This window comes from Austrofundulus limnaeus, unplaced genomic scaffold (assembly GCF_001266775.1).
Source record: "Austrofundulus limnaeus strain Quisiro unplaced genomic scaffold, Austrofundulus_limnaeus-1.0 Scaffold54, whole genome shotgun sequence".
Taxonomy (NCBI): domain Eukaryota; kingdom Metazoa; phylum Chordata; class Actinopteri; order Cyprinodontiformes; family Rivulidae; genus Austrofundulus; species Austrofundulus limnaeus.
This window is the reverse complement of record NW_013952456.1, coordinates 794,997-804,029: the sequence shown is the minus strand read 5'-3', so window position 1 is coordinate 804,029 and position 9,033 is coordinate 794,997. Positions and strand designations below refer to the sequence as shown.

At 38.3% G+C, this 9,033-nt stretch overlaps 1 protein-coding gene across 1 annotated transcript in view; it reads left to right on the top strand.

The window, feature by feature from the left end:
* Positions 1–9,033, top strand: part of znf407 (zinc finger protein 407) — a gene marked incomplete in the record, with an annotated part of 254,368 nt that overhangs the window by 107,840 nt on the left and 137,495 nt on the right.

The following is a 9,033-nucleotide window of genomic DNA, read 5'->3' as shown; positions in this document are numbered from 1 at the left end:
GGGAGGGAGGGAGAGGGAGGGAGGGAGGGAGGGAGAGAGAGAGAGAGGCTCATCAAGTCTCCTGGTTTGGGAAGGGGTTCAGAGGTTGCAGAGGTTGTGAGGGGTCTCTGGCATCTTTTCCCTCAATTGGTCTGTTGAACTGAGGAAAAGGCTCAGCTGTGGTGTTTTCTCTTATAATGAAGCTGGCTGTAATGCCTCCAATGACTTGCTGATAATAACTTGTGTTAATATCAGCATTATTTTTAGAGATTAGAGACTTCTTTGTATTTTGTCCTTTTTTGAGTCCGTTTAATCACCCTAAATGGACTCCAAACAAACAGTGTTTTTAAAAACTGAGTTCCGAAGTGCAAAAATAAAGTAAAACTACACTGGAGCATCTGTGGCTGATTGGTTRGGGGAGTTGTACTACAGTGAGAGTTGGTGGTTTGATTCCAGCACTATTCAATCACATGTGTCCATGGGCAAGACACTGAACCCCCACTGCCTCTGATGTACAGTATGTCCCAGTGTATGAATGTGATTTAAAGCCCGGACTAGTCTCTGTAGAATTACAGATTACTAAGTCTTTCTACAAAGCTAGTGTGCAGAGTTGAATGGGTAAACAATGGGACAAATTGTAGTTTGAAGCAGACATTCTTAATTTTTTCAACCTTGGGGTCCAACTTTTTCAATCTAAAGTGTCAGGTTGCATTCAGATATTAACAACGTTCTGATCAAAGTGATAATTGATCTAAATCTTTGTTCAATTTGTATTTAATTGCATTATAACTAAACAAAATGCATTTACAGTTTAACAAGTAAAGACCTTGTCACATAAATACTATGATTATGACAAACATTGATACCTGCCAACATTTGCTGGTGGMAATGAGTGACATCTAAATGTATTATTGCACACCAGTAGCACAAAGTTGGGGTCCAGATGGGTCCCTGAGAAAATTTAGAAAAAAATATACTCAAAACTATTCATTTTCCAGCCATTTAGTGCTTTTTTCTAAATACCTGTACTTAGGATTAGCAAAAACATAAACTTGTTTTTCTTGAAAGGTAGAACAGTATACTGGTCTTTAGATGATCTTTATCTGAGATCAGAGGCCCTGTTTGAAACTTGTTCTACTCTTAATATTGTTTGTATTACACACTGATCACCACAAGTTTTTCTGTAACAAAATAAACTAATCTGAGAAATCTAATGACAGAAAAAACTACAAAATAGAAAAAGACAACCTGCCCTTTACTGTTTGGTCCAGTTAAGGTATTTATTCCTCTGGTGGCTCTCCATTATGAGATATTAAACTTCCGGTTGTGAAAAGATAAAACAAAGAGTCAGAGCTAAAATCTTGTTTTCAAAAATAAGGATCCTACCTCCACCCCTCACATTATTTTCTCTGACAGCCTCAGAAACTAAAGATTAAATTAATCGCATTTCCTGGAACTTTTACACAAATTAAATTACCCCCACCACCACAAACATACATTAACACTTTTTTTTTAACCAGAAGCTGCTCTTCATATTTGTGACTAATTCTAAATGCTTTTTAGTTTGGATGGTTTCAGTGTTGTGTTGAATTTGTAGTTAGTCCCATGGCTAACCAGATGATGAAGTCTACATTATACTTAGGAATAATTTTGATCTTTTTTTAAATCAGATTTCTAGTTTTATTTTTGCTTCAACATTTTGCTTAAAGTATATCTTTCCATTTCTCTAACTTTTGCTAGCAGCTGGCTAAGGTTCTTCTTCTACATATTTAAAAAGTTGTTAAATGTCTGAGTGGTACACTTCCTCTGCTAGTGGTGAGAAAATTTATTGCAACTCAGTCTATTAAAAATTAATCTGGCTGTGTCTCAATTCATGGGCTGGGTCCTCATGAGGACTCAGCCTAGCTGGGCCACGTAGGCCACATCCTTGCTGGGCCAGGTAGGATGCTCAAAACTGCTGCGAAATGAGACGGTCCAGCCTTCGCCTGACGTTGGCTTTACGTGGGTTTGCGTGACCACGTGCTCCCCCGTTACCATAGTGATCAGTTTCATGTCGGACTTAAAATGCTTCGGGACGTGTTTACACGTCTTTTTACTGGAAGAATAAATTCACAGTTAAAAAGGTAAATATAAATAAAGATAACAATAATTTGGGTTTAGCTCCAGTATCTACAACGGAGATAACACATGTTTTTTCTACACATTCTCACTCCCAAGTCGTCACATATTGACGCTTTTCCAAAGGTTCCCGCTGCGTCTTATTTTGACGCGCAGGGTACCCCCCTCGCGTCAGTCCTTGACGCCCGCGGATTTTCCGGGTTGCGCCACCAGGGGTCTTTGGGTCGGGGGTCTGAGGTTAACATGAGGGATCAGGATTAATGGTTAAATTTAGGTACTGGGATCAGGGGTAGGATGTCCATGGTGAATATTTGGTCATTTTACGCTTTACAACATGTTGACATCAATTTCGTACATTTTCTAAAAATGGTTACTTTTAGGTACTACGGTCAGGGACAGGATGTCTAAAGTGAACAAAGGTAATTTCACGCTTTGGAACGGTCGTTTTCGCGCATTTTATACACTTTCTGAAAATATGACAACAGACTTCGCCCCATCTCGTCAGTAACTGACGTGACGGGGGTACCCTGCGCGTCAAAATCGGACGTAGAGAGAACCTTGTAAACGCGTCAATATGTGACGACTTGGGAGTGAGAATGGGTTGTTTTTTTATTATTATTATGAAAATAAAGTCATAATATGTGAATAAAGTTGTAATATTATGAGAATAAAGTTGTAATATTATGAGAATAAAATCATAATATGTGAATAAAGTTGTAATATTATGAGAATAAAGTCAGTGCTTGATGACCTAAAGAATGCTGGAAGAATTTATTCATTTAGTAGAATGCTTAAAAGTTTTTTAATGAGATATGAACAAAGATTTGGTTGATATTTGTATTTTTTGTTGTGAAGTTCTTATTTTAAATTATATTGTGTATTAAGTTGAGTTTAATTATTTGTATGCTGTACATTTTTAGATACATATTTTTTATTGGGGCAGATGTTATAAGATTTTATTCTTCTTTCTGCTGCTTTTCATTTGAATATGTTTGTGATCGTGTTTTTTTGACACAACGTTGTCTAATTATTTGTTTGTTTCTATTATTATTTGTTTTTTCTTTTTATTTATTTATTTTTGTTATTTGTTTTCTGAATTAAATAAAGTTATTTTTCCCCCTCATACCTTCTGTGTACAGCCAGGTGTTTCTCTGTGTTTATAAAGTAGTCCGTGATGACCTGGATCACTGTTAGATTAATATCATTTCTTCCAAATTAACTACGTGACTAAATCTGTCAATGCATCTATTAATTACAATACAGCTTCAGTTTATCATATAGTCGTTTGCACAATTTCCAAGTCCTGCTACTGATAATTGGGTGCTAAAAGATAACTATTTATTTATAAACAATAAAGAACAACTTGACAACATCCTCATTTTAATGCAGTGATGACTGCATGCTTTTTCATGTAAAGGCTAGGATATTAAGACTTTTATCTTGTAGTATGACTTTAATCTCGTAATATTAAGATTTTATTTTCATAATATTATGACTTTATTCTCATAAAGTTATGATTTTATTCTTATAATACTTTATTCTCGTAACTTTTAGTTGCATTTTCTTTTATTTAACATCTTATTGCAGCATAAATTTCATCAGCTAAGTTGCTAAACTTACTTTTAAAAAACAAATCCTTCGGTCCGTGGTGAATTTCCAAATTGCGCCGACACATTAAAAAAATAAAAACACCACCGTCTTCATTTCTCAGTTTATTTTGCTGCCCGCGCATTGAATCCTGGGATATCCTCGGCTGGTAAGGATACATGGATGCATCCTCGGATTTCCACAGGAAGTAGGACGCATTCCTCGGCCGCATGATGAGGAGCCTTCGAATTGGGACTGTCCTCCGTGCGGGGCAATACGTATGCGGCCGACAAATGCGCACTCATGAGGACCCAGCCCCTGAACTGAGACACAGCCTGTGAGTCCGCATTCCTCATGGCCCAAAGTTAAAAAAACAGATTTTCAGGGTTAAACAACCTTAACACAAACATTTGAAAACTGTGATGTTATAGACCCACCTGCTGCCTAACCCACTGCTGAAAGTGTGACAGTTTGAGCAACAGTTAAAACACAATGCATGCTTACATTTATGTTACTGATGCTTGTTAGTTAACTTCATTTACTGCTTCACTTTAATGAACAGAGCAGGCTGATGAGCAATAACATTGCTTTGAATAGAGTCCACAAAAACTTTTTTCTTTTTTTTTATTCTCCGTGCTTTCTTTTTCTACCTGAATTCACAGTTTGAATTGCATTCTCCACATCTTATCTCCAGTTTTTAGTATATATTTTTTGGCAGTGCCACATGCAGGCTTGGGAAAGTTACTACAACATTTTGTTGTTGGTTTCTATAATTCAGCATGTTGATGAAGTCATTTGTTGAAGTAGCACCTTGCTTACTAAGCTATGTTTCAAAACAACAAGGATCCTGTTCCTAATTYTTTTAGCAATCATTCTGCTGCAAATGAATCTAGGTTTTTCTATTAAAAATTAGCACACATGCCGTGAACCACAGGGAACCGTTTTTCTGTTAAACATACTGTATGTAGGTCTGTCCTCCCGTCCAAACAGAAACACATGCTTTCAGACATCAGCATCAGCTCCCTCTGGCATCATCTGTGTTTTACAGGCTTGAAAAAAAGTTATCCAGTTTTTGAAAATGACATTTAACTAAATAACATTAAAACTACAGAAAACACAAAAAGCTCTTCTCTATATTTATTTTTCACTCAACCTTCACCTCTTCTCCCAGCATGCACCGCACACACCTGAAGAAACCAAGTGAACATAAGGAAAGCTGCATTACAAATGACTGCACATCATAGAAAATGTGCAGCAAGCTTTTTAAAATACCAGCGCTGCCAGTGAGGCGCTTTGTAATTTATCCCTTCATGGCTGTTGGCTGCGTAGTGTAACGGTGATTTATTTGGTTTAAGAGAAGTTTTGTTTAGAGAGATAATGAGCAGGACTTCTCTTTAATGATTTAACACGGCGCGGTGGAAAGGAGGAGGGGGGGGGGGCACATATATTTTTCATATCTTTAACTGCACTGCAGAGAGGGAGGGGAGGAATGAAAGAGAAATACGCATTAGCAATAGAAACTAAYAGCCTTTAACCCCCAGCATTTTTGATTCATTTTGTTTTGTTGAGTTAAATGACTTTTTCACCTCTTTGTAACACAACATCATTTCAACACGTTACATATTTCACTGAAAAGGTTTCTCAGGACGTGCTCCGTCTTCACAGGGGAGAGCACTTCATCGCTCTTCTTTTCGCCTTTTTAATCTATAAAAGTAGATCATGTTTGTGCTGATACCACACAATATGCCAGCTTTTGAAAATCTATTTTGAAAAGCGCTTTAGCTGCTTTTGTAACTGCCTCGTACTGTTTTCACACCTCTCTTTTCATCTTGACATAAAATACAGTAATATTCTTTCTTGTTCAGCATTTTTCCAAGTTCTCCTCTCGCTTAGGATTTAAATCCCAAATTAAAGCAGTTAATTAGAAAATATAATGAAGGCGAGCAGCATAATATGCAAACAGTGCTCTGATGCTCAGAGCTAGGCGCTTGGTAAAGCTGAAACTGCCATTGGCACATAACGATGATGATATCAATAATAGATTACTTCATCAATCGCTGTTCTCCTAAAGATGGAAATGCGCTCTTGGGAAAGGACTGATAATTTTTTTTTTCTTTTATTATAATTTTTCTTCTTTCTGCCTTCCTTCTTGTAGCTTGAAAATGTGTGTTTCATCTCACATTAGGGTGTGCTCTGCATAAGCGCAGGTGGAACTTGCTCCCTCTAAATGATCCTTTAATGGAACAGTGTGCACTGGAGCCGGGAACTCTATGGGGCGCTGCCACCGTCGATGAGAACTTCACCTCAATCAATCCGTCAAGCCCCATCACCTGCCTCAGCAGATGATCCAAAAACCCCTTCGGAGAGGCAAAGTGAGCTTTTTATGTACATCCGCCAAGACTAAAACGACATGCAAACACACACAAACACACAAGCACCGGCATCACAAGTGAGAGGTGTCTGTTTCACTGAGAGCCCTGACGTTGATCGGTCGTCAGAGAAACCACTTTACCTCCATTTTCTTTTATCAGGATCATCTCAGAATAGATCGAGCGCGTGCTTTGCTCTGGCTCGGGCCACAAAAACAATCAATTTGGAGGTTTTATTTATTTATTTTTCTCCCAATATCTGTTACATTAGGGGATGTTTCCATAAGTGGTTCCCTCTTGAGTCCAAGCAGTATTGACGTGAAGTCACTTCTTGCTCCAGTCAAGCTAAATGACAGCACCGCAAACTGCACCGGCCTCTGCTTTTCACCTTGGTTTACGCTCACTTCGGCTCATCTAAAATCTCCATCCTGATTTTTCAGGTTCTTTTACATCTCTTTTTTTAAATCTCTGGTGGTTTCTCTTCCTTCATCCTTCCATCAACTTCCGTCTCTAAATCACATCYGAAAATTTGACATCAAGTTTATTGGAGTTTGCTCCATCAGCTGTTGGATTCTGTCTTGTAGAACGTGCATTAAACTGAGCCTGTAAACTTAGCATAATCCTTTCGTTTTCAGTCGTTATTCCTGATGTGTGTCGCTCTGTTTTTCTGTCTGTCTGTCTGTTTGACGTGTCGGCAGCTGTCTCAGCGCTCCAGGGTTGCTGTCAGCCAAGTGCTGGCTTGTGTTCTTCTGTCAATCCACCTGCTCAGTTCTTCAGATTAGACTTGCCAACTCAGGTTTTTATGTTTTCTTCAGAACATATTTATTAAAAAAGATAGAAAACAAGGAAACAATGCATTATGTGTACTCTGAAGAGTAAATTAGTTGTGACATTGTGAAATATTCTCTCACGTTTTGTGGATTTTCCTCTTCTCTGTTAAATATAGAAAGAAGGTGCATTGTTTATACATTCAGCATTTCTACTGCAACAACAGAATTGTCAAGTTTCTTGTAAGAGGGTTTTTACAAACTTATATTGTTCTAGAGTTATTTCACTGTGGATATGTGCTTATGGATTGGAAGAAAAGATGGACAGAAATGGGGAGAGGAAATGAAAAGAGGTATGGCCCAAAGGACGTAGAAACAGGGATGCGAGCAGGAGTGTCAAGAGATGGATGGGGAGAGACTCAGTCGAGATGAGTGGTAGGAGAAGCAGAAGATAGAAGTGAGAGGAGATGAAGGAATCTGAGATGGCAGATGAGATGGAAGTGGAAGTATGTGGAAGGAAGCTACCTGCTGCTGATGGCAGTCAGAGTCAGTGAAGGATGGAGGGCGATCCAGCTGTGACATTAAAGCAGCAGGTGGGGGCCATCATTAGGACTGGCGCATGAGGATAGATGAGCCCGTGGGTGCTCATTTCTTTGAGGCCCAGCAGACCACTGCAGAGTCTGTGTCTTCGTGTGTGCACTCATCCAAACAGAGCTGTCCTATAACTTCAGAACTCGTACCCAACTCCCCCAACCTGTCTGCTGTTTCTCACAAATACTCTATAGCAGCTTTGACTGGCAAGGGTTGGTCGCCTCCTGCATCTGGTGGCTCTCCTAAAATGACTTTTCAGCTGTTTTGAACACACAGCAATCAAAATGTTTGATTGAACTTATAATTTTTCATCCTGAAGCTTTTTTTTGTCTATGATTTGTCTGCATGTAACAAGCAACATGGAGTTGCCATGGTTTTCATAGGAAAAAACAAAAAACAGTCATGCAGTACTGAACATTTTGCATAAACTCTTTTTGTTTGGTTTTGCCCAATCATTTCTGTTCCTAATTTTTAAGTAAGTCCATATAATTTTAAAATTTGTTAACTTTGCCGCACTTGAACATCCATTCCTTATGTCTAAACTATTAAATTTTAGACAAATTATGCCAATATATGAAAATTTTAAAGACATCTATGTTGAAGATGGAATTAAAAAGATCAGTGTACATACTGTAATGCTAACAAACTGATAACTTTTATTAGTAATTTAGGCATTTAAAATTATAGTGTATTAGTGTGACAGGGCCTTAATGAATGGTTGTTGGACTAAACAGATTATTGCAAGACATTGTCATTAATACCAGATGCTGTGGAGTTTGAAGTTGGCACCTACACATCATCGTCTGTGTATACACTGGTTATTTTTGCTTCGGTCCCTTTCATACTGGGAGTCAAACCCTGTTGTATTCTTTAAGACCTACATGACCTGGTAGAATGTGGTTAGATAGTGACATATTTGAAAAACCTCCTTCAATATGAAGATGACTATGATGCAGCTAATCTCCTAGTGCTACAAAACATTTGTTTTTGCATCCCTGAAAGGCTCTTCTGCATCCTCACTATGATCTGTTAGCTCAGTCTGGCTCACCTCTCCGAGTGTAGTTAGATGTAGCTGCTCAATAAGATCAGCACTCACAACCACCRGGGTAACTTGATATTACATCTTGCCACAATCATGGCATGACTTCAGGCATAAGGCCAATGTAACCATACMGTCTTCAAATTCTGGATAGCCAGAATTTGTATTCCAGTGTGTCTTTGATACATTGGAATGATCCACAACATGGATAAAATGACACCCCCTAGGATCCAAATGTGCTGCCACTATGAATAACCATCAAAACCTTGCTCCTGGAGTTCTTTACATTTTCAAAACTATCATGAACTTATCATACTCTATGGAGAGAACACTGCATACTTGATACCCACCTGAATACCACTGCAGAACTCTGCAATGACCATCCATATACTGGCTGATTTTTTTTTTTTTTACATCATCCAGTATTAAGGGACTCTATAGCAGTGGTTCCCAAACTTTTTATCTTCTGACCCATAAAATATCCACGGCAAAAACTTGTGACCCCAAATATTACTGGTCTGAGTACACAAACTTCATTAATAACCCTAAAAACACAGGCTTTTTGACAATCTAAACAGCTTGT